Source organism: Peromyscus eremicus, chromosome 6, assembly GCF_949786415.1.
Source record: "Peromyscus eremicus chromosome 6, PerEre_H2_v1, whole genome shotgun sequence".
Taxonomy (NCBI): Eukaryota; Metazoa; Chordata; class Mammalia; order Rodentia; family Cricetidae; genus Peromyscus; species Peromyscus eremicus.
The window spans coordinates 9004231-9029799 of NC_081421.1; the positions used below are offsets into that span (position 1 = coordinate 9004231).

Here is a 25569-nt window from a genome sequence, read left to right on the forward strand (position 1 = left end):
GTCAATGGCAATCAAGCTCTAATCCATAGAATCATAGAGATTAAGTATATAATAAGGGAGTAGGGAGGTATAGATAGACCTCCCTAGAAAAGGGAAAAAATAATAAATAGTTATGAATGGATGGGTAGGGGACTAGAACAGGAGGATAAAATGGGGAGAAGGAAGGAAGAAGGGGATGTAGGAAGCAATTGGTGAAGAAACAACTAAAATTAAGGCTATTTGAAGGTTATTATGGAAACATAACAGTAGAAGCTTCATAAAAGGTACACATATATGAGGTGATCTAGTTAGAATTATCAAATAATGGGGCATTGAGTCCTGTCTGGATATCTCTTGTCACCAAATAAAGCTTCCAGTATCATGATTCAGTTACATCTAATTGAGTTGTTGGCCAAAGGGGTCTCATGGGAACCCCCAAACAACACAGACTATTTCCAAGACTATGGGTTGTTCTTCACAAAATTGTCAAAGACTTTGTTATTGAATACAACACCTGCACAACTCACTGAACATGGAAAAGTCAAGCTGGTGCTTACATAAATTCTCCATCCCTATATTCCAGGATTTTGGTACAGGAAGTTTCTTTGTACTGCCAAAGGAGAAAGTTGTTCCTTGCTCAGCCATCATCAGACAAGCTTCCTCCTGCAGCTGATGGAAACAAATAAACCCTCACCAATTAGTACACAGAGTTAGAGACCTTGAAACACTCAGCCCTATATAGGGTATCTTCATCAAATCCTTCCCCTCAGAGATCAGAGAACCCAGTGGAAGAAGATGTGGAAAGAGTGTAAGAGCCAGAGGAGATGGAGGACACAAAGAAAACAAGGTCCTCTAAATAAACATGGGCAAGATTTTGTGGACTCACGGAGACTGAGACAGCATTCACAAGCCCTGCATGGGACTGCATCAGGTCCTCTGCATACATACTATGGCTTCCAGTTTAGTGTTTCAATGGAATTCCTGAGAGTAAGAACAAGTGGATCTCTGATTCTTGTGCCTTCTCTTGAGATCTTTTCCTTCCCTTGTTTTTTTGTTTATTTGTTTATTTGTTTGTTCTTGGTTTTCACAATTCTGTTATGATAGTTTTTATGTTATCTTATTATATAATTCATGTAACTCACAGTGTTAGGAGATTAGTGACACCTGAGAGTTATCCTTTGATCTCAGCACATCTAGTTAGGTAGGTGTAAGCACACATGCAAGCACACACAAATGAAATTCAATTTTCAAAAATAAAGCTTAGAAGAAATTTGAAGGATTATTAAATGATCAAATACTTGCGTTATTTGAATTCAGAGAGGACATGAGAAAGTCAAATGGGCAGAAATCTTATTGAAAGTTACCATAGCAGAAAACTGCCCAATTGTAAAGGAGACCTAGAGGAGATCTAGATACAAGGTGGGCCAAAGATCAAAACAGTTCTTTTAACCAAATCTACCCCAAGACATAGTACAATAAATGCATCCTTTCAACTCCAAAGACAAAAAAAACTTCTCCAAGAAGGATGATAAGAAGAATTCACCTGACTGCAAATTGTCATGTAAGAACCTCATAGGCCAAGAGAATTCGCCTCACCAAAGGAAACCAGCTAACAATAACAACAACAGAACCAACAAACAGGAAAATTACTCAGACATAATCCTGGAAGGCTAGGAGAGGTAACTTATGTGGTGAATTCTCAAAAGCTATGAGAATTGTTGACTGGATTACTAACGGGAGTTCTTGAACTGAAATAAGCAAAGGTCACTGATGCAGCTCAGCTGGTAAAGTACTTTCTTAGTAATAGAGGGCCAGGGTGCTGTGGATATCGCTCTGTATGCTGTGAATGTGTTGCTCTGATTGGTTAATCAATAAAGTGCTGATTGACCACTAGCCAAGCAGGAAGTATAGACAAGACAGAGAGAGGAGTATTCTGGGAACAGGAAGGCTGAGTCAGGAGTCACCAGACACAGAGGAAGCAAGATGTAAAGATACCCATAAGCCACAAGTCATGTGGCAACTTACAGATTAATAGAAATGGGTTAATTTAAGATATAAGAACTAGATAGCAAGAATCCTGCCACAGCCATACAGTTTATAAGTAATATAAGTCTCTGTGTGTTTACTTGGGTCTGAGCAGCTACAGGAGCCGGGTGGTCACAGAAAAACTCCAGCTACACCTGGGTTTATCCCAACATTGCACAAATTAGACTCAGTGCCATATACATGTAATTATAGCACTGTGGTTACGAACAAGGTGGAATCAGAAGTTCTAGGCTAGTCTGGTCCACAAAGCAAGTTTGAGAGTAGAGTGGGATACAGGAGACACTTTCATAAAAGAAAGACAAAAACAACTTGAAAGGAACACACATTGCTAAGAACACCTGGAAAGGCACAACAGTCACTGATGAGAATGATTATGAAGACAAATTCAAAAGGTTCTAATATCAAAAATTGGGTGTGAAGCTATTTGCATCTTTATTTTGAGGGCTAAAAAATCAAAACAACACAATACTGCAGTCATTAATTCCAATGGTCAGGTCTGTAATTTCAGCTGCCCTCCCTCAGAAATTTTGTGGCAATAAATAGCAGTACAGTTTTCTCAGGAGATCCAACTGCTTTAACAGAAAAAAAGTCATTGAATTGTAATTTTTTGTAGTTGAGTGTTTTGATTTCTTTTTAAAATCAATAGAAACAAAGTAAAATCATACTTATAATGAGAAATAGCTTTCTCAAAGTTCCTGGTTCTTCAAATACAAGACATAAAGAATAAGTTCTTCCCTATATCCTGAGGGAAAATTATCTCTGTGGGTAGCTTGCAAGTCATTTAGGAAATGTATGTTCCATTAGAAGTGTGGGCGAGCTGGTTGCCTTGGATAAGGTGTGATGTTTAAAACGCATTTATGCTTCAATCATTTAGACAATTACTTAGGCTTTGGAGAGCAGAAAGCAGAGCAGGGACTATTTATCTCCAATTATACAGTATTTTAATTAAATAAGAAATAATAAGAAGGACCAGAATCTACTTATTTTTAATTCTGGTGATGCTCAAATTTTAGTATATGCAGGAATCTTACTTGTCTGTGTCAGAAATTCTTAGGAAAGTGTTCAATGTCTACCTGCTGAAAACCTCAAGTGAGTTCAATTCCACAAAATTATTTTTTTAATCTTGTTTTTCTCTGCAAATAAGGATTCAATGCAACTTCAAAACACACTCTCTAAGTTGATTCCATGTAGGATAGTCAGGGATGATGATGTCCAGATTGCATGTGATGGATGCTTAGGGGTTGAAGTTTACTCATGATAAACTAAGGCAAATAAAGACTCATTTTTCTTTGACTATTTAAAAACAGGTGATTATACTATTTCTTATATAAAAACTATTAAAAACTTTAATTTAGCACCTTGAGAAACATGATGTTTTGCTCTGTAAATTCTTAGAATGGTGTTATTTCTGAACTAGTGTCAATATGCATTCTTTCCAGAATATACTCATAGATGACTTGTATTAAATTTAATATTTCTACTCAGTTATGCATCCTGTAATTTTAATTAAAATGTCTTTTTCTATAGTAATATAATATAGGACCCAACAATCATACTAAGTAAGCCACACACTTATCAAGGTGGGAATTTTGTCTGCCAAATAAATGTAGATAATACTTAATGAATCTGCTTTTGTGCTTCCTCATTTGCACATTTTCAGTCTTATTTCCTATAAGTGCATATTTTTATGTTAAGTAATATGTACAATAGTTTATGCAGAGAAGAAAATGCTAATATTCATTTATTGCTTCCTAAAAATATGTACATACTCATTTGTTATATTGCTTGTTTTCTAATTTCCATTCGTATATAACACATTAACAGCATATGATAAAAATTATGCACATATTTGTTTCTTTTCACTTTTAATCAAAATAATTACTTTGTGACTTTTCATAGATCTCCTTAGTCTTTTTTTTTTTCTTGAAAACTTTTGACCTGGATTTCTCTACGCTAAACATAAGACACGATAAGAAAGATAGTGTGTTTTTATTTTCTTATATGTGGAATTTAGATATAAACATGTTGTATATGTTGTTTGTGTATGTGTATATAGGTGTAAGTCAGGGTTTGTCTGTACACTTGTGTGTCTGTAGGGAATGAAAGTAGAAAAAAAGACTGTGAGATCAGAGAAAGCTCTAAAGGAGGGAAAGAGAGATCAATGGGAGAGAGTAATGGAATATATAAATCATGAAAGCAGAAGAGGGTATTATTAATGGGGAGAAAGCATAGAGATGGGCAGTAATGTTGTGAATAATAGTACAACATTCTGGTATAGATGTATGAAAATGTGATATAGTGAAAGTATTTGGTTTGCATGATGAACAAAATAATAACAATAATGAAGTGGAGAAGAAGAAAGAGGAGATGGAGGAGAATAAGGAGGAGGAGAAAAAAATAAGAAATAAATATTAAATAATTCATTTACTTCCAGACCTATCCTTAATGTCATTTTATGAATTAACATCAAGTTGTTATTTTTAGGTGCCAAGGAGAAGGTGTGTGAAACATGAACTGAACTGAATTGTATGGGTTATATAAAGATCTCTGTTTTTCTAAGTACACACACACTCACAACAATGGGAAGAGATATATGCTACTCTGCTTCAAGAATAAGAAAACTAATGAATGCAAACTTCCTTCTTAATTTCTGTAGATCTTCAAATTCCATCCATTATTTCAACATGCACATATGAAATACTTTATGACAGGGGTTAGAGCCAAGCCTACAGAGACACAAGAGAAACATTGCAAACTAAACAGAGCACATATATGCCAATAAGTTACTAGAAATATATTAGCAACTAAACTATTAACAAATATTAATACCATATGATAGAGACCTCAGTGTTAAAGCAAAATTAACAAAAATAGTTTAGTTTAATCTTCTGTTTCAGGAAACACATGGGTACATGTGCACACCTTCTCACACATAGTGATTCACAATTACTAGTCAAATGGCAATGAGAACTTTTGTTTTCTGATGTTTTCAAAGAAAAGATAATATAAACACAATTAACTTTGCAAACAGATGCTGAAAAATATGATGAAGATAGTGAGGCAAATGAAACCAAGTACGTTATATAGTAGCTAGGAGAATAGACTTATAGTGGATGAAACTAAGTACTTTCTGCAATGGCTAGAGTAGTCATATTTCTAACAAAGTTAGACCAGTCCTGCATTCATTCATTCTGCTCTATATGAACACAGAGTCAATTGTGCCACTAAGAAAAAGACTTATATTGTAGTAGAACTGTCTATATGTATTGTTGCTGTTTTTCCACATGAAACTTATAGGAGTAATTACTATGAAAAAAACAAAACAACAAACAAAAAAAAACCTAAGGTACAATCCAAACTTTGATGGATAAATATGATTGGATATATGAGTTGCTGTTTCATTTAAACAATATTATTTATTTGGTATTTGAGCATAGTTACTAAACAGTTGTTTTTCCTATGAAGATCATTTATCAAAAGTCAAATTGATCATTTAGACAGTAATGAATAGATAATTTCCCCAAAATATTAGGTGATAATCATTTGTGTAAGATACAAAAAATAAGTGAAAAAATGCAAATTAAATTAAATATGACAATTGTTACTTAAAAGAAAACCTAGAAATCACTAGCCTCATGTGTGGCTTAGAGTATTTTGATGCAGGTGGCTTGAAAGCTAATTTGAGAATCAGTAGTGTGGAATGAAGTAAAAAACTATCTAGACATACTGAGAAATGGAGGATAAATGTGTAGTAGATATAGATACATAGATTAGGCCAGCAATTATTTTTAAAAAATATATTTGAGGAACAGAATTTAAAAGTTTTCATAACGGACTGTGCAAAGCAACATGTTTGGATGCAAATTGAACATGTTTATACAATGAATAATCATCAACTTAAAAAAATCAGAGTTTTCTATTACTTTTTCAGCATATATAAAAATTTGATACCAACAGCCAACATTAAATTAGTCATTAATATGCCAGGTCTTGTTCAGAATGCTTAATAAGTTACTTAAGATCATATCAATCCAAGGACTTGCCTCATTACTAAGTCACATTTACCCAGTAGTTGATCAAGAACAACAGGGTGAGTGATTGTACAGTCTTAATCAATGATAATTTGACAGTTTCAAGTTGCTTTTATCCCCAGTGTTCAAATTAGCACACAATGAATGATTTTTCAGTTAATCAGTTATGTGTTTGATAAACACATTTCAATTTTTTTCTGAAATCCTCTAAATCCTTAAGAAAGTATTCAAGATTATTTTTAAATATAAAATGTCACTATAGAAAATCATTTCAGATCTATCTGACATATATCTTGGCCATTTACTTTACTTCCATCCATCTTTGTCTTAGGCGTACAGAAATATGTCCACAAATTTTGGAAAAATAAATGTAAATTCACATAAATGAGTGGAAAAACCCATAACCAGTGTCAACTGTCAAGTGAATTAGAAGAACAGAATGAGTAATGGCTGAGTATATATAATTCTGCTGATGCTGTGGATTTACAGATACATGTGTGGCATTTGTCCCACAAATAGAGACGAGTGAACTTTTTTAAACACATTAAGGATATCTTGAAGAGATCTGTGAAAAACTTTTCTCCAAATAGGTTACTTGAATATAATCTTCATATCCTCACAGGGCACTTGTCCCAGAAGGACCCATTCAGTAAGGAACTGGAGATCTTTGATGAAGCCACTCTTCAAAAATAAAGAAGGTAAAATACATTCACCAAGTGTTTCGCCACAGTTACAAATATAGATGGCAGATAAGTCAATTTGTGTATTCTGAATAAGAAAAAAAGAACTAGTGGAGAAACTGCTAACACATAAGCAGAAAATCTTTAGAAACACTGTGATTTGACTGCCTAAACCAAAAATAATGAGTCAGAAATATGCTCTTTCTGAAAATTAGTTGAAATTTTTAAAAACTTGGTCAAACCTTAAAAGAACAATACTGAATAATACAATAAAAGAACTAGAGGTATCATGATTCCTGATTTCAAGTTCTACTACAGAGCTATAGTAATAAAAACAACACGGTATTGGCATAAAAACAGACAGGTTGATCAATGGAATTGAACCAAAGACTCAGCTGTAAACCTGCACACTTCTGGACACCTGAATTTTGATAAAGAAGCCAGAAATATACAATGGAAAAAAGAAAGCATCCTCAACGAATGATGCTGGTCTAACTAGATGTTGCCATGTAGAAGAATGTAAGTAGATCCATGTCTATGACCCTGAAAAAAAAACAAAAAACAAAAAACTCAAGACCAAGTGGATTAAAGACCTCGACATAAAAACAGGTACACTGAACCTCGTAAATGAGATAGTAGGGAATAGCTTTGAATGCATTGACACAAGACACAACTTTCTGAACAGAGCATCAATAGCATAGGCACTAACATTGACAGTAAATGGGACCTCATGAAACTGAAAAGCTTCTTTAAGTCAAAGGACACTGTCAATTGGACAAAACAGCACCAACCTACAAATGGGGAAAAGATTTTCACCAACTCCATATCTGACAGAGGGCTACTATCCAGAATATATAAAGAACTCAAGGAACTAGACATCAACAAACCAAATAATCCAATTAAAATGGGGTGCATATACTATGAGAGAGAGAGCTCACCCCTGACTCTCCTGGAAGGCCAGAAACCAGAGGCAGGATAGCACAGTGACCTAAGATAGACCCAAACATGACTGACAAAGAAAAAAAAGGCAATGAAATGATATCTAATGATATTCTGCTATACTCATAGATTGGTGCCTTTCCCAGTTGTCACAAGAGGCTTCAACCAGCAATTGATCGAAAGAGATGCAGATACCCACAGCCAAGCACAATCATTAGGCCAAGCTCAGGGAGTCCTGCTGAAGAAGGGAAAGAATGTAGCCTTAAGTTTCTCTGGTCACAACTGGCCCTGAGGTCCTACAGTCATTTTTAAAATGATCACTCAGAGGCTTAATATTAATTGCAAATTCTATGGCCTAGCCACTCAGGCTTCTTGCTAGCTAGCTCTTACAACTTAATTCAGCTCATTTCCATTAATCTATGCATTGTCACGTGGCTCTGTGATTTACCGGTACTTTCACATCTTGCTACTTCTGGTGGCAGCTGGAAGCATCTTCCCCACTCTCCTTTATTCTCTTCACTGTCCAATTGGGATGTACTGCCTAACTTTATTCTGCCTCACCATTGGCCAAACAGCTTTATTTATCAACCAATCAGAGCAACACATATTTACAGCATACAGCAAGACATCCCACAGCAAAAGAAGGATTGTAGGAGTCAGAGGGTTCAGGGACACCACAAGAAAACCACAGAATCAGTTAATCTGGGTTTATATGGGCTCACAGAGACTGAACTGACAACCAGAGAGCCTGCATGGGACTGCTTGGTTTTCTTTTGGAACTCATAACAGTGGGATCAGGGGATGTCTCTGACTCTGATGCCTGCTTTGGAGACCAGTTAGTTCCTCCTACCAGGTTGCTTTGTCCAACTTTAATATGAGAAGTGGTGCCTAGTCTCATGGTAACTTGATATACCATGGTTGGTTTGATACCCATGGAAAGTCTGATCTTTTCTGAAGAGAAGGGAGAAGGAGAAGTGAATGGGGGGGAGAGGAGAGGTAGAGGGGAGAAACTGGGAAGATAAGAGGGAGGCAAAACTGTATTCAGAGTATAAAAACAAACAAATAAATAAACTTAAATAAATTAAATAAATAAATAAAGGAAATAAAGGAAGGAAAGGAGGGAAGGAGAAAGAGAAAGAAAGAAAGAGAGAGAGAGAAAGAAAGAAAGAAAGAAAGAAAGAAAGAAAGAAAGAAAGAAAGAAAGAGAAAGAAAGAAAGAAAGGAAGGAAGGAGGGAGGGAGGGAAGGAAGGAATAGAACAGAAAAAAGCAGCTGTAGAAGCTTAGTACTTAAAAGATCTAAAGAAGTTTGGCTCTAGCCAATCTGGAGCTGAAGTCTGAAACAAAGTCAGCAGGATTCAGTCTTCCACTGTCACCTCTGTTTTCCTCCCTGTTGGCTCCATTCTATAGCGCAAATGGATTTTAACACCTCTCTGTGTACTATCTCATGCTTTAGTCAATTTCAGTAGAGTGTTTATGCTGTGGGATAATGCTTTTGTACACTGGTTTAATAAAACACTGATTGGCCAGTAGCCAGGCAAGAACTATAGGTAGGATAAGCAGATAAGTAGAATTCTGGGAAGAGAAAGGCCGAGTCAGGAGATGCCATCCTGTCATCTAGGGAGTAGCATGTAATGACACACAGGTAAAGCCATGGAACACATGGTGACATATAGATTAACAGAAATGGGCTGAGTTTAAGTGTAAGAGCTAGTTAGTGGTAGGCCTGAGCTAATGGCTGAGCAGTTTTAATTAATATAAGCCTCTGTGTGTTTACTTGGGTCTGAGTGGCTGTGGACTAGGCGGGACACAGAAAAACTTTTAGCTACATGTTTATTTCAGGAATTCTCCTGAAACAAAACTAATGAGACTCACTTGAGTGGGACTGACCTTAGTCGCATGTTCTTAAGCAGTTTGTGTGGAAGATTCTTGTAGGAAAGACATAAGACAAAACCTTCAACAAGCTTCAAGAAATAAGATAAGGACTGAGATTATTTTATGCAATATTCTCAAAATTCCATATGGACAGGAAAGCTGGGCCTGATAATCCAAGCCTGTGATTCTCTGATAATTGTGAGACTGAAGGAGGAGAAACACAAGTTCAATGCAGCCTGGGAAACTTGATGATACCTTGTCTCAGAATTAATAAAAGAAACCCAAACCAGGTTCCAGACATATCTCAGTGGTGGAGAAATTGTCCAGTGTACACCAAGTCCTAGCTTCAGTCCCAAGTACTGTAAAATGAAGGAGCTATATACCTTGCAGAGAAAAAACAATTAATACCCACTGGGGTCTCATAACTCTACTGATGTGTATCAAAAATTTTAAAGCCTGCAAGCTTTATAGGAAAAGAACATGGATAAGAGCATCCTGGGGAAAAGATTTATAGTCTGTTTACATGACTGTTGTTACTGGATAAAAATCTGATAGTTTCATAGTAAGACCTTAGGAATGTTAGAGACATTTGGTAGGAGATGCTTACAAGAAAGCCAAAATGATTAACTCTACCCATAGATGGGTTTTGGGGGAATTTAACATATATACAATCAGGTAGAGTTTGGCATCACCTGTGACAACGAAGCAAAGTAATGACTTGTTGTTTAACATGAAATAAAACCTTCTTTATTCCCTCTTTTAAAAAATGGGGTACAGATCTAAAGAGAGAATTCTCAAAAGAAGAATTCCCAATGGCCAAGAAACATTTAAAGAACTGTTCAGCATCCTTAGTTATCAGGGAAATGCAAATCAAAACAACTGAGATTCCATCACACACCTGTCAGAATGGCTAGGATAAAAAACACAAGTGACAGCTCATGCTAGAGAAGATGTGGAGCAAGGGACACAGTACTTTGCCAGTGGGAGTGCAAACTAGTGTACATACTATGGAAATTAATATGGCAGTTTCTCAGAAACTTGGAAAATGATCTACCTCAAAATTCAACTAAATCACTCCTGGGCATATACCCAAAGGTTGCTCCATCCTACTACAAGAACACTTACTCAACTATGTTCATAGCAGCTTTATTCCTAACAGCTGAAATCTGGAAACAACCTAGGTATCCCTTAACCGAAGAATGATTAAATGGGTTACATTCTCACAATAGAGTATTACTCAGCTATTAAATCAATGATATCATGAAATTTTCAGGCAAATGGATGCAACTTGAAAATATCATCCTGAGTGAGGTAACCCAGACCAATAAAGACAAACATGGTGTGTACTCACTTAGAAGTGGACATTAGCTGTTAAGTAAAAGATAACCATGCTATAATCCAGAGACCCATGGAGACAATGTAACAAGGAATGCTTAAGAGGGGATACATGGATCTCCCTGGGAAGGAAAAAAATGATAGATTTTTGTGGGTGGCCTGGGGGAGGGAGGAATGAGAACAAGAGTGATCAGGTGTGTGTGGGGAGGGTGTGATGGAGGGAGAGAGTAGTGGGAAAGACAACTGGAGTTGGCGGGGGAGGGGGGCTGCATTTCAAGGGCTAAGTAGAAACCTAGCACAAGGAAAACTCCAAGGAATCTATAGGGGTAACTCTATGGAAGACTCCTAGAATAGGGGGATACAGAGCCTGAACTGGCCACCTTCTGTAACCAGACAAGGCTTCTAATAAAAGGATTGGGACACCAACCCAATCACAAAACCTTCAACCTACAATTCATCCTGTTCATAAGACATGCTGGAGTAAAGGTGGTGTGGAACTTGTGAAAGTAGCCAACTAATTACTGGTCTAGCATGAGAGCCATGCCACCAAGGAGAGTCCACCCCTGGCACTGTCTGGATGGCCACTAACCAGAGGCTGATAGCCCAGAGTCCTAGCATAGAACCAAACGTGGGCCAGCCAAAAAATGAAAAAAAAAAAAAGTCAGTGAAATTATTCTTAATGATCCTTCCCTGTACTCATAGACCAGAGTCTAGCATAATCATCATCAGGGAAGATTCCTCCAGCAGCTGAGTGAAGCAGATGCAGACCTGCAGCCAAACAGGCTGAGCTCGGTATATCTTGTAGAAGAGGGGGAGGAAGTATTGTGTGAGCCAGCCAGAACAAGGAGACCAAACAAACAACAATAAAAATAACCCACAAAATCAACTACTCTGGGCTTGTAGGGGCTCACAGAGACTGAATCGCAACCACAGGACCCAGTATGGTTCTGAGCTAGGTCTTTTTTTTTTTTTTTTTTTTTTTTTTTTCTTTCTTTTTTGGTTTTTCGAGGCAGGGTTTCTCTATGTAGTTTTGTGCCTTTCCTGGAACTCACTTGGTAGCCCAGGCTGGCCTCGAACTCACAGAGATCCACCTGGCTCTGCCTCCCGAGTGCTGGGATTAAAGGCATGCGCCACCACCGCCCGGCCTAGGTCTTCTTTATATATGTTATGGTTGTGTAGCTTGTTGTTCTTGTGGGACTCCCAGCAATAAGAGTGAGGGGTGTCTCTGATTTTTTTTGCCTGAGCTTGGGACTCTTTTTTCTCCTACTGCTTTGTCCAGCCTTACTATGTTGTATATCTTGTATCTTGTTAGGTCATGTTTGGTTGATATCCCTTAGGCCTGCACTTTTCTGAAGGGACACAGAGGAGGAGTAGATCTAGGGGAGTGCAAAAGGGAAAGAGAGGGCTGGGAGGAGAGGAAGGAAGGATAACTGTGGTCAGGATGCAATATATGAGAGAAAAATAAAAAAAAATAAATGACAACCTAGTCAGGAATAATTACACATTGGAGTGATAGTATGTCACAAAGAATAAAGTTTCCTAATGAAACTGTTGTTTGGAAAAGTGATCTGTACTGTTTCAGGAAAGCTCACTGTGAGTATAACCACTCTCAGTTCCACTTTGTCTTTCGTGACAGGAGTATTAAATGAAGCTGATTTACTTTTCTTAGTGCCTATAAGAACAGTGCAGGCAGCAAAAGTTTGGGTCAGCTCCTGAAGATGATTTGAAGTTTTTAATCACCTTTAGTTAACTCTGATAATTTATAAAGTGAAAGAGACAAAGTTGTGTAATGATAGCTCTACATCTTATTATTTTCATTAAATGAGGAAATCATTTACAAAAATGAATGCTCAGAAAACGGGTTCTGGGAATATGGCTCACTTCAAAAAGTGCTTGTCTAGCAAGCAGGAAGAACTGATGTAATTCCTAGAACTCTGGCCCTGAATTCAATCTCAATCTCAATAAATAAATAGAGATATGTTCTGAAAAGGAGGAACTAAGCATAGTGTGGTAGTTAGAATAGGAACAGTCCCCATAGACTCATGTGTTTGAATAAACGGCCCATAAGGAATGACACTATTAGGAGATGTGGCCTTGTTGGAGGAAGTGTGTCACCGTGGGGGCAGACTCTGAGGTCTCATATATTCAAGCAACACCCAGTGTGGTACACAGTCTTCTGCTGCCTGCGGATCAAGATGAAGTACTCTCTGCAACCTCTCCAGCACCTCTGCCTGCATGCCCCATGTTTTCCACCATGATGACAATGGACTAAACCTCTGAAACTGTAAGTCAGATCCAATAAATCGTTTCCCTTTGTAAGAGTTTCCATGGTCCACCAGGCTGAGGTCCGGGAATCCAAATGATGAGAGAGCAGAGAGATACTGCAGGTGAGGGACGTGGAGATCCTGATGGGGGGACGTACAGAGATGACCGGCCACACTAGTGGAGGCCCATGAACTGTGGACTGGTGGCTGTGGAGCCCCCATGGGACTGGACTAGGCCCTCTGGATATGGAAGATGGTTGTTTGGCTCGACCTGTTTGGGGGGCACCCAGGCAGGGGGATCAGGATCTGTCCCTGTTCTATGGTCAGGCTTCTGGAACCTGGTGCCTGTGGTGTGACACCTTGCACAGTGTTGGTGCAGTGGGAAGGGGCTTGGACCTGCCTAGGCTCAGTGTGCTGGACTCTGCTGACTCCCCTTGGGAGAACTCGACTTGGGGGATGTGGGTGTCTTGGGAAAGAGGGCTGGGGGATGGGAGGAGGGAGGAGGGGAGATCTGTGGATAGTATGTAGAGTGAGTAGAATATTTTTTTAATAAAGAAAAATGAAAGAAAAAAAGTTGCCATGGTCATGGCATCTCTTCACAGCAATAAAACCCTAACTAAGACACATGGTAAATCAAAATTTATTTTATATATTTATCTGAATTTCTAAAATAATAAATATATGATTTTTTTTAGAGCCAGGCGTGGGAACAAACATTTGTAATCCCCAAGTATGAAGGTAGAAACAAGAGGATACCTGAGACTCTCTGGCCACCCAACCAAGCCTACAGGGTAAGCCCCAGATTCAGTGAAAGAATCTCCAGCATAAAGACAGCCAATTGCTGAAGAATAACACTCAAGGTTATCCTCTATCCTCCACAAGTACATCCCCACCCATGCATGTGCAGTTAAATCCACATGAACACCAAACATGCCCACATATACATACATACATGTACATATATATGTACATGTTGATATATGTGTGCATGTATTACTAAAGATAGTTGCAAATTATAATAATTCTAGAAAAATATAAACAGCACTCTTTATGTATAAAATTTTGGGGAAATATATCCTATATCCATCACTTTAAAATATTAGTATATTATCATAATATTAGTATACTATTAGTACATATTTTTATTTTATTGTTTTGTGTGTATGAGTGTTTTGATCTACATATGTCTGAGTACCACTGTGTGCCTGGTGTCGGAGGAGGCCAGAGAGTACATCAACATCCCTGTAACTGGAATAACAGAAGGTTGTGAGATATCACATGTGTCCTGGGAATTGAACCTGGGTCCTCTGAATGAGCAGTCAGTGAGTCATCTCTTCAGCACCCAGTATATTAGTATTTTAATTTTAATTTTTATTGAGATTTTATGGACAATATATTTTATTTACATTGGAGAAACAAATTTAATACATTATATAGATTTTATACAGTAAATTAAATTCAATAACGTACTCCATGTGGCTATAAATGGTGACATCATTGTCAAGTGGTCTAATCATCATGAATTCAAGGAAAAACACAATGAAAGTGAATGTCCCTGGCATAAGTATTTAGTCAACATTTGGAATGATCAGAAGAAATAGGTCAAAATCAGTAAAAAGTTTCTACTGTACTTCAAGTACATTTACCTTCCATTATCTTTCCTGAAAATAACATATTTTGGATTGTTTCAAATCTTCAAGCAGTGTAGAACTCTGTCTCTTTCTCATTCTCAAGACAGACAAAAAGTGACTTGTAAATCATATAGTTGTAAAGGGCCAGCAAATATCAATACTCCTTTATTGTTGGCAATTTTGAAACATTTTTTAAATTGAGAAATAAAAGCATTAGAGAATAGTGTGACAAAGATGGTAATGGCCATCTTAACATTCCATTGCTGGTTTTCTTCACGTATACTTAAATGTAAAGAATTGGGAGCTTCTGGCTTTACTTCTTCTTCCATTAATTTTGAGACATCATCTCTCTATCCACTCAGTGCTGTCCTTGAACACTCAAAATTCCTGCTTCAGCCTTCCCACTGCTGGGATTACAGCCATAGAACGTGATGACTGGGAAAACCAGTTTTATCTGAAATAATAATCTTTCATCAGGAGTTCCTCTGGGGCTGTTCTGCTTCCTCTCTTTGTGCCTTCTCTCTTCCTGATCCCCTGCATGGAAGAGAACCTTTCTTGAAGTGACAATTCAGTAGCTTCAGAGCTGTAAATTCATGAAGCATACCAGAGAAGACATGTTTCTAGAAGATTCCTCCAATATATGGACTTCCTGCCCCTTTTCTCACTACAGGCTTCCATTTCTCCTATGTCTTCCTCAGGGGCAGCTTTGAATGGATCTACTTCCTCCACCAACACTGTCTCCCAGGTATCTGGGCAGCAGAAAGCAGTTAAGAATTTTACATTCCATTAAGAGTTGCATCTTACTGTGACTCACATTAGTTTCCTAGTAACAGTTTACAAAGTTCATTTTATTCATATAAAACAGTTGTTAGCCCAAGGGGAATGACTAAAAACCCCATTTGGCTTGTCAAAATAAGAATATTAAGTCACCTTCAATAAAGATTTTGAAAAAAATTATTAAAAACCACAAATTACATTTTATTATGCTAACATTTAGTAAAGCCATAATTTCATACCAAAATTATAGTAAGGATATAAATTTTGTGATAAGAGTGCTATAAAGACATCAATATTCTTGGTAATGGAGCAGAGCCCTGATTCTTGGATCAGCAATTGGAAGCACTGAGAGGAAACCAAAAGGAAGCTAAATTTAGGATCTGAGAAAGCTTGTAAGTCTTACTTACTCTGAAGCACAAAGGACATAAATTTTAAAATCTAAGGACAGGTTACATAAGGTGGTCACAATGGCCACTTCATAATGGAGATCACTGGATATTTCCTGGCACTCTAAGAGACAATGTACTTTAATGTAGATTATATTGATTTAGCCTAACACAACTGTTTCCTCTTACCTTGCAATAACTTGGAGCAAATCAATGCAATCTGCATTTCAATACTTTGTTTTACTGACTTCTTAATAGACATGGTTTGAAAATTTTGATTAGAGGACAATATGCCCACACCTATGAATAAATGGACTGCATACAGGTAGGAAGCCAGAAAGCAAAATAAATCACTTTATTTTTAAATTCACACAAGCAATTAATGCTTGTATATTTTAGAGACATTGTCAATAGAGACATGACCTTGCTTTTTGTGTGACAGTATCTCAGAAGCCTCCTTGAGAGTGTTCAGATCTCATTGTGAATGCTGTCTTCATATCATTGTGGTAAAATATAAGATGTAATAAGTATTCCCAGTGAAAGAGCAACAAACTCAATATATCCATTCTACCATCATTCTCTTCCTTAGCAACTGTAGTGTTCATGAATGCCAAATGCAATTATAGAAAATATAAGAAAAAATATTTTGAAAGCTTAGATTTTGTGAAAGTTTTGGGCTACCTCTATTCTACAATTAATTGTCCTATGGTGTTATAAGTAGGGATAGGTGGTCTAAAGGCAATGGTCAGGGGTGTTGTTTCTGCTGCCATTGTTTGTCAAGTCTCATTATTGTAGATCCAACCAGTCATAGAGTATTGACAGAAATACAAGTAAATCAAAAACAACACTTGCTACAATCAATGTAAAGGCATGCGTGCATATGGCTTGAGACAAAATAGAGCATTATTTTGTAATGTTCTAATTAAATGTGGATATTACAATGTTGTATGAAGTCTGGGGAGATTGATCAGTCAGAAATGTGCTTGAGGACCTTAGTTTAATCCATCAGATCCGACATGAAGATTTTCATACTGAGCACAGCGGTGTATAACTTAATCTTATTCTTGGGTATTGCTGGCCAGATGGGGGAACCTAATCTGTAAATCCCAGTTCCAGTGACAGACACTGTCTCAAAAACAAGATGGAAAGTGATTGGCAATGACACACCCAGTATGGACCTCTAGTCTCCACTAGCATGTGCACATGAATACATACACCATATGTAGTGCGCACACACACAGACACACACACACACACACACACACACAAATATGGCATGAAGATTTTATTAAATGTTTGATGCATCTAACATAGAAATATTAATGAATGATTATGATATATGTGTGTGTACATCAGAAAGAAAACAAGAGACTTTATACTGTCCTTAATAACAATAAAATATGTTGTTACTAAGAACAAATGAAGATATTGAATAAGCCTTTGAAATATACTTGATTCAGGAGCCATGAAGGCATAAAAAATGACTATATGTCTGCCATTCTCTCATCTACTTCATAAAATGTTTCCTTTCTTTCCTTTCCTTTTTTTTTTTTTTTTTTTTTTTTTTTTGAGGCAGGGTTTCTCTGTGTAACAGTACTACCTGTCCTTGTTGTCATTCTCCCACTCGGCCACTGTTGACTCTTATTTCTCTGGAACCATAAGTCCAAATAAGCTCATTTTTCCCCCTTAAATTCCTTCTGGTCATAGTATTTTATCATTGCAACAGAAGAGGAACTAATACAATGTTCCACAATCATTTCTTCTCTTAGGAGAGTCTAATCACATAACCCACACAGGACATTATCACATGAACCTAAAATTGTCTACATTGTATATCACTGGCCTTCCTTCACAGTAGAAACTTGTAGCTATTTGAGATTTGATAGAGTATAATAAAGTGCAGTTCAAATGTTTCTAGTACCACATTCTCTGTGTACAAGAAATGGATATTGATAGCAACATTTGAAATCCTTTCTTATGAGGCTCAGTTATTAACATTTAACAAGAATATTTGTATTTGATATCCATGAAAAAAGGCCAGTTAGCCCATTTAATAGTCATTGATAAGATTATTTATTCTTAAAAATAAATGTTAAGACTTAAGGTAGGTTCATTATCTAATAATTATATTACAATGATTTATATCCAACTAGCTTTGGAATTTTAGTTGTCAAAAAGTTCAGATATTAAGTAAAAATGTTTTTATGCTTATTTATAAACAAAAAATCTTTAGTGAATATTACCACATTACTTTCTGACATACATTGTTCAGGTTTACAGACTCAGTTAAAAACATCAGGCAAAAGAATCCACAAATCCTTACTATATTTAGTCTCTTAGGGTTTCTATTGCTGAGTTAAAAACACATAACCAAAAAGCAACTTGGGAAAGAAAGGGTTTTATTTTTCTTCTTCTACTTCCACTTCACAGTCCATTATCAAAGGAAATGAAGGCAGGAACTTAAGGCAGGGACCTGGAAGCAGGAAGTGAAGCAGAAGCCATGGAGGTTTCTTGCTTACTGCCTTGCTTCTCATGGCTTTTATTCACAGATCTTCCTTTACATTCATTTTTTTCTCCCCTCTTCACTACATATCTTTCTTGCTTCTTTAATAGCCTCCATCTGATGTCCATGACCAATACACACTCAGGCATATATCACCTAACATGATCATTTCCGTTTCCATCTGTTTTCTTGAAAATATCTTAATTTCATTTTAATAACTAAATTCCACTGTACATATGTATATTTTGACTATATACAGGGTTTGAAATCTTGTTTATAATTTTTCAGCAAGCTAGATGTTTCCAGAAGAGAAACAAGTAAGGTAAAAGTAAAAGGATGCCTCCCCTTAGGCCTTAAACACTGTTCATTACTGTTTGTACATTCTTGTTTTAAATATTTCTGATTTCTGGGCTACCTAGGACAGTCTTCAGCTGACCATAATATTACAACTAACCATAATAGAATGCAGTTCATTATTTCTTCCTGGGTTAGCTTAAAAGACACAACGCAGTTTTCCCCTCCCAGGTTCACTTCATCCTGGTAGAACTAAGCTGTCATGTGCGTCTCACTCTTTATTCTCCACTAGCTTGCTGACTGACCCTTCAAAATACATCCTTCTATTTCTCCCTTTCCTTTCACTCCTGGGGAAGTTTTGTTTTGTTTTTCCTTATTGAAAATAGATTTTTTTTTAATTTAATATATCCTGATTATGATTTTCCCTCCATCTACTCCTCCCAGTTCCTCCCTATCTGGATCCACCCCCTTTCCATTTCTCATTAGAAAACAAACAAGCTTGTAAAGGATAATAATAAGCTATAATATAATATAATTTAATATAGTAAGACAAAAACTAACATATCTGATTTGGACAAAACAAACAGGAGAAAAAGAATCCAAGAGAAGCACAAGAAACAGTGAAAATTTGTACACTCAGGAAATGATAAGATCACTAAACTTGGAGCCATAATATATATACAAAGGACCTGATGCAGATTGGTGCAAGCCCTATGAATTCTGCCTCAATTTCTGTGAGTTCATGTGCTTTGACCATGTTGATGTAGAGGGCCTTGTTCTCTTAGTGTCCTCCAATCCCTCTAACTTTTGCAATCTTTCTGCATCCCTTTCTGCAGGGTTCACTGAACTCTGAGGGGGAGGAAATTGATGGATGCATCCCATTTAGGTCTGAGTATTTTAAGTGTTCTCATTCTCTGCATTCTGGCTGAGGGTCTGAGTATTTGTTTCCATCTTCTGCATGAGGAAGCTTGTCTGATGATGACTCAGCAAGGAACTGATCTTTCTTCATTGGTAGCACACACAAAAACTTCCTATATCACAGATCCTGGAACACAGGGCTGAAGGCTCTATATGGGCACCAGCTTGATTTACCCATGGTCAATGAATTATATAGGTGTTGTCATCAGCAATGGGGCCTTTCTGTAGGTTGTGGAGAGCCTTTATAGGCTTGAAAACAATCTGGGTTGTTTGGTGAATTTCCAAGGGATCCTTTTGGCCAATAGTTCAACTAGATGTAACCCAATCCTGGCCTGGGAAACTTCATTTGATGACAAGAGTTGACCAACTGAAGCTTTGTTTCCCTCATTATTTGGTGATTTTATTTCATTATATGTATTTATTATATGTATATATTTTAGCAAGCATCCACTGTATTCTTTCCGTACTGCCCCTCTAATTATCCTTAATTTTAGCTTTTTCTCTTTCTTGTGGGAGATTTTCTAAGGGAAGGATCCCTATGTTAGGTGGCCTTGGGCAAGAACCAGAGTGATTCTAGTTGCATAGTGGCAATATTGAGCAAACATCACACTGGATGAAAATTTCAGACATACTCATCTCACAGGAGGAAAGCACACAGAGATTTGACTTCTCTGTCATTGTTAGTTATCTCTATAAGATAACTGTAAACTGAATGAATTGCAAGTCAATTGAAAAAATCCCTCATTCATTGAAAATGAGGTGATCAATGATGTGGCAATCACAATAAGATCAACAAACTTCTAAAGGGTTGAGATAATGGAAACAGTTGACCAAACACTGGATGAAATTGTCTGCCCACTACTAACCCCATAAAATCTACAATATGACTTTTCATGATATGGCAAACAGGATACACAGTCTAAACCACACATAATTTAAAAATACATTACCATAAGTTAACAAAATGACTTGATTGATATTAGCAGTAAAGCTACTAGACTTTCAGGATTCTGTTGCCTGGTCTTCATGTATTGACATGAACCCATGGGTAAGTATCTACTCTGACTTTAATTTTGAGAAGGATGATCCCGGTCCTGAAACACACAGGGCTTCCAATAGCAACAATTCCAGGAATATCAAACTATGTCTTACAAGTATTTTCATCTAAATTCAGGAAAAGCTTTAGATGGCAATGATGATGTTTTAGAATACACTGTCTGCTTCTGAAATTATCTAAAATTTCTCCAAGGACACAAATGTCTCCACCCAGACTCATACAAAACAACAGCTATGATTACATATATCTCATGCTGATTTGTGTGTGGAGAGACAGAAAAAGAAACCAAATTGCCTAAATTTTTATATACACATTTCATTTTATATACTGCCTAGACATTTTGCTTTAACATTTTATTACATTTATTTAGTGCATGTGTGTATGCATGTGTGAAGGGGTGGCATGCTTTTGCGCAAATGTACTTATGGCAGTCAGAGGACAACCTGCAAAAATTTGTTCTATCCTTCCACCATGTGAATCTGAGGGATCAAATTCAGTACATGAGGCTTGGCATTAAGTGCTCTTAACCACACTAAGCATCTCATCAGCTCACATTTTGTTTATGATATTTTGAATATAATGTTTGCATACAACTCAATTAATAATGAAGTATTTACGTGTCAAATAATGAACTATCATCACTATCATTGGAAATTTATGATTATAGGCTATATAAAAAAACCCCACAATACTTTACTAAAAAGCTCTGAAACAAACAAAAAACACATAAATGAGTTGCATCTGATATTTCCTTCTCAAATTAAACTACCAGTTAAATGCAAACATCATCATACTTTATCCATCAATAAATAGTAAAGCAGTCTTTGAAAAAGCAAAGGGCATGGTTTAACACAATCTAATAATTACTGCTACACATAGAACAAAACAATGAATAAAAAGGGAGCTGAGCCGTGATGTTTCACTATGTGGCAACTTCATTCAGAGGACATCAAAAACAGAATTCACAATAGACAGAATGCATGGTAGATGGTCATGTTGACACCCTCTTTAATCCCAAACTCCAAATATAGAAACAGGTAGACTTCTGTGTGTTCAAGATTAGTTCAAACTATCCAGCCAGGATAATAAGACTCTCACAGTAACAATAGTAATGATAATGATGATGAAGAAGAAGAAGATGATGATGATGATGATGATGATGATGATGATGTAAATACAAGATCTTCCCAGTCCATGATTTGAAGACTAAAGAAGCCTATATATTTTTTCTTTTTTCTTCTTTTGGTTTTTCCAGGACAGGGTTTCTCTGTGTAGTTTTGGTATTTGTTCTGGATCTCGCTCTGTAGACCAGGCTGGCCTCAAACTCACAGAGATCCACCTGGCTCTGTCTCCCGAGTGCTGGAATTAAAGGTGTGTGCCACCACTGCCCAGTAGAAGCCTATATTTTTATCCTGTTCTAAATAAAAGCATGACTTTAAACAGAGCGGGCATTTTAGAACACCTTAATTTTCTAAAATTGGGAAGATACTTCTTTAAGACCAACTTTGGCCAAGTAGAAAGTAAATTGTAAATTTTTATATCTTAAAATTAAGAAAGAGTTGGTGCAAAAGAGAGATATCCATGTTAACACAGTAGTAATTAACTGGGAGAAGTTTTGTGAATATCAAAGGTTGTAATACATAAAATAAGATAAACAATCCTGAGCCCTGGAAAGATGGTCCAGTGTTTAAGAGCACTTGTTCTTGCAGAGATGACTTGTGTTAACTTCCTAGCACCCCCATGGTAGATCACAATTGTCTGTAACTCCAGTTCCAAGAGATAAAACCACCTTCTTATGACCTTGTGGACACCAGGCATGCACATGATACCCAGAGATATATATAGGCAAAATACTGAAGTGCTGTGGGAAGTCTTTCTGTATGCTGTGAATATATGTGTTGCTTCCATTGGCTAATAAATAATGCAGTTTTGGCCTATGGCAAGGCAGCTTAGAGACAAGTGGGAAATTCAAGCAGAGATACAGAGAGAAGGGCGAAGTCAGAGGAGACACCAGCCCTCCGCCCAAGGCGTAACAAGATGCCAGCAGACTGGTAACACCATGGTGACATGTCAACATATAGATTAATAGAAATGGATTGAGTTAAGTTGTAAGAGTTAGCTAGCAAGAAGCCTGACCCATAGGCCATATAATTTGCATTTAATATTAAGCCTCTGAGTGATTATTTTATAAGAGGCTGTGGGACCACAGGGCTGGGCAGGACTGAAGAAACATGGGACCACGGAGGGCAAGTGGGACTGGAGAAACTAATGGCTACATTGGTGTGCATAAAAAAAATACATAAAAAAATTTACAGAAAGACAATCCAGTAAATGAAGGAGTAGAAATAGAAAAATACTCAAAGGTTATAAACATTAAGCGTCAGTCCTGGAAATGTGTCTCGGAGAGCATTGTTTAGATGTGTAGTGTGGAAAGTTAAATTAGATAGCCCGATACTCCTTGTGTTGGTTAACAGTTGTTTCTAAGTCAGTGTCCGCCAACATGTATTCAAGAAAGTGAAATGTGATAGACTTCACTACACTACAAAACACCACGTATCTGTGAGAAATAAAACCCTCTACATAAACAGAATTGCTCTGTGTATATGTATACATAAAGACAGTATTTCTTATATTGAGTAAAAATTAAATTAGAAAAAGAAATGTGATTGGGAAAATCAGCAGTAACGCCATGACTCTTCAGAGAGCACTTAGGAACATATTGAAGTGCAGTAACATAAGAACAAGGCTTTTGGTAGACTGAGATGACTCCAAATTTATCAATTAAATTGATTCTTTTCATTGACTAGCTAATGGGGACAATACCACTATGGACATGTGTGCATGGGAAGGAACTAAAGTAGTTTGAACTTTTCATAAAGCACCCAATCACACAGGACATGGGCTTTTGTTAAACTTACATGATTATGGATAGAGAACAAGAAGGTATGATTACAGCTTAAAAACTGTCTTCACGGGGCCGGAGAGATGACTCAAACATTAAGAATACATGCCTGAGTTCAATTCCTACCACCCATGTAAAGTGGCTAAAAACCTCCTGTAATTCCAGCTCCAATGGATGTGCTGTCCTCTCCCAGTGTTCACTTTACCTACTGTACACTGAGATTCTGGAGCAGACTGCCCATGAAAAAGGTATCTGCAATCTCACATACCCTCACCTAAACACAGACATATATATAATTAGAATTAATAAAAGAAATCTGAAAAATAACTGCCCATGAACTTGGGATGCTAGAATCTGCAAGCACACCACACACACACACACACACACACACACACACACACACACACACACACACTATAATGTAAAGTATTCCAATATCTGTAAATACATCTACATGAATATATACATATTCTGAGAAAATGTGTACACTGAACACATTCAGTCACACAGAATACTGCAGAGGTCATGGTTTTAGGGAAGAGAAAATTAGGAGGTTTTTCTTTTTGCTTCTAAATGAGAGAGGGCTCATTTTGACCTGTGGAGACATGGTTCTGGGAGCTGGATAGTGTGAATACTCCAATGTTTTCTACCAAGTTTCTTGTAATTTACAAGAAAAAACTATGTAAATTTTATGCAATAAAGAAAGGCATGGTCTTTTTCATGGGCAGTCTGCTCCAGAATCTCAGTGTACAGTAGGTAAAGTGAACACCTATAGAAAGTCTGCATTGAATGTGAAGTAGAATGATAGCTGTCTCAATGACAATAGAACTGTTGGCTTAGCACATAGTCTATTCTAAACACTTTCTACTAATTATCTTATAGTACTGATGTCGTGAAAGTACATGTGTTCATCTGGGATCCACACCAAGGACACTAGACTAGACCTTGGATAAATATCGCTCCCTCTGACTCAGTTACAACAGACATAGTAAGCTTCTCTCACATGCTGGTTCTTAGGCTCTGATATATTTTTATCTGGATCTCTATATTTTTATGTTCATGAACTGCACAGAAATGTTGCCACTTAGAGAAACTCTGAAGATGTACCTAAGAAAAACTACAGTTAGTGATTAAAATACAGAAATTTTATCCAGTAAAATTTTATCCAAATACTGTTGATTCATTTTTTCTTTTGTTGCCACATCCTTGGAGAACTAGACTACCACTGTAACTGAAAGTTTCAATAAATAGTGAAAATTTTATATTTCATACTCCTATAACAGTACATAAAAAAATTAAAGTATAAGTAGTAAAAAGATGGTTTTGGTTTTTGGTTTTTGTTGTTTGTTTGTTTGTTTTTTCCTCTAAATGAAAAACGTCACCTGACTTTTTTTCTAGTTATTTCGGGATGTTTTTTTGGACATTTAATTGGTGGAATGCAAATGTCCTGGTACCCAGGGAAACTCTTCCTTTATTTACAAAAGGTCATCTTAAAAGGTAGATGTTAACCAATGATCAAATGTAATAAAGACATCAGCACTGATTGTGCCTTTCTAAGCGGCCTCACTGCTTTTCAGGCCATCCATTTCTTTGTATTTACCATGATTTAGTTCATAATACCATGCTTGAATGTTTGTTCATTTTCTCTGTTTCAAATTATGAGCTTTAAAGAAGACATTTTAACTGGCTTCAGGCATATTTTCTGTTGCAGAAAGAAGATTTACCGTTCACTCTGCTACCAATGTTCAGAACTTACACTTACCCTGTGAATTCCCATATTGTTTAAATAAATGTCTTGTTTCATAATTGGCTTGTTGATAACAAATACTTTGTTTTGTTTCTATATGAAACACTAAAATTAGTATTATATATGAACTTATATATTTTCATGGAGTTTACTAGTAATCATGTGACTGAATTTTTAAAACTAGTAGTCCAAAAACTCCAATTCTGT

The 25569-nt window shown here is 36.7% G+C and overlaps 1 long non-coding RNA gene across 1 annotated transcript in view; it reads right to left on the reverse strand.

Moving 5' to 3' along the window:
- Positions 1–557: 557 nt before the first annotated feature.
- The window catches only part of LOC131912352 (uncharacterized), an 84577-nt gene continuing 59565 nt past the window's right edge, over positions 558–25569 (reverse strand). Inside the window, exon 3 of the long non-coding RNA XR_009379601.1 lies at positions 558–648. This is a non-coding gene — a long non-coding RNA (uncharacterized LOC131912352). The remainder of the gene's footprint in view (positions 649–25569) is intronic.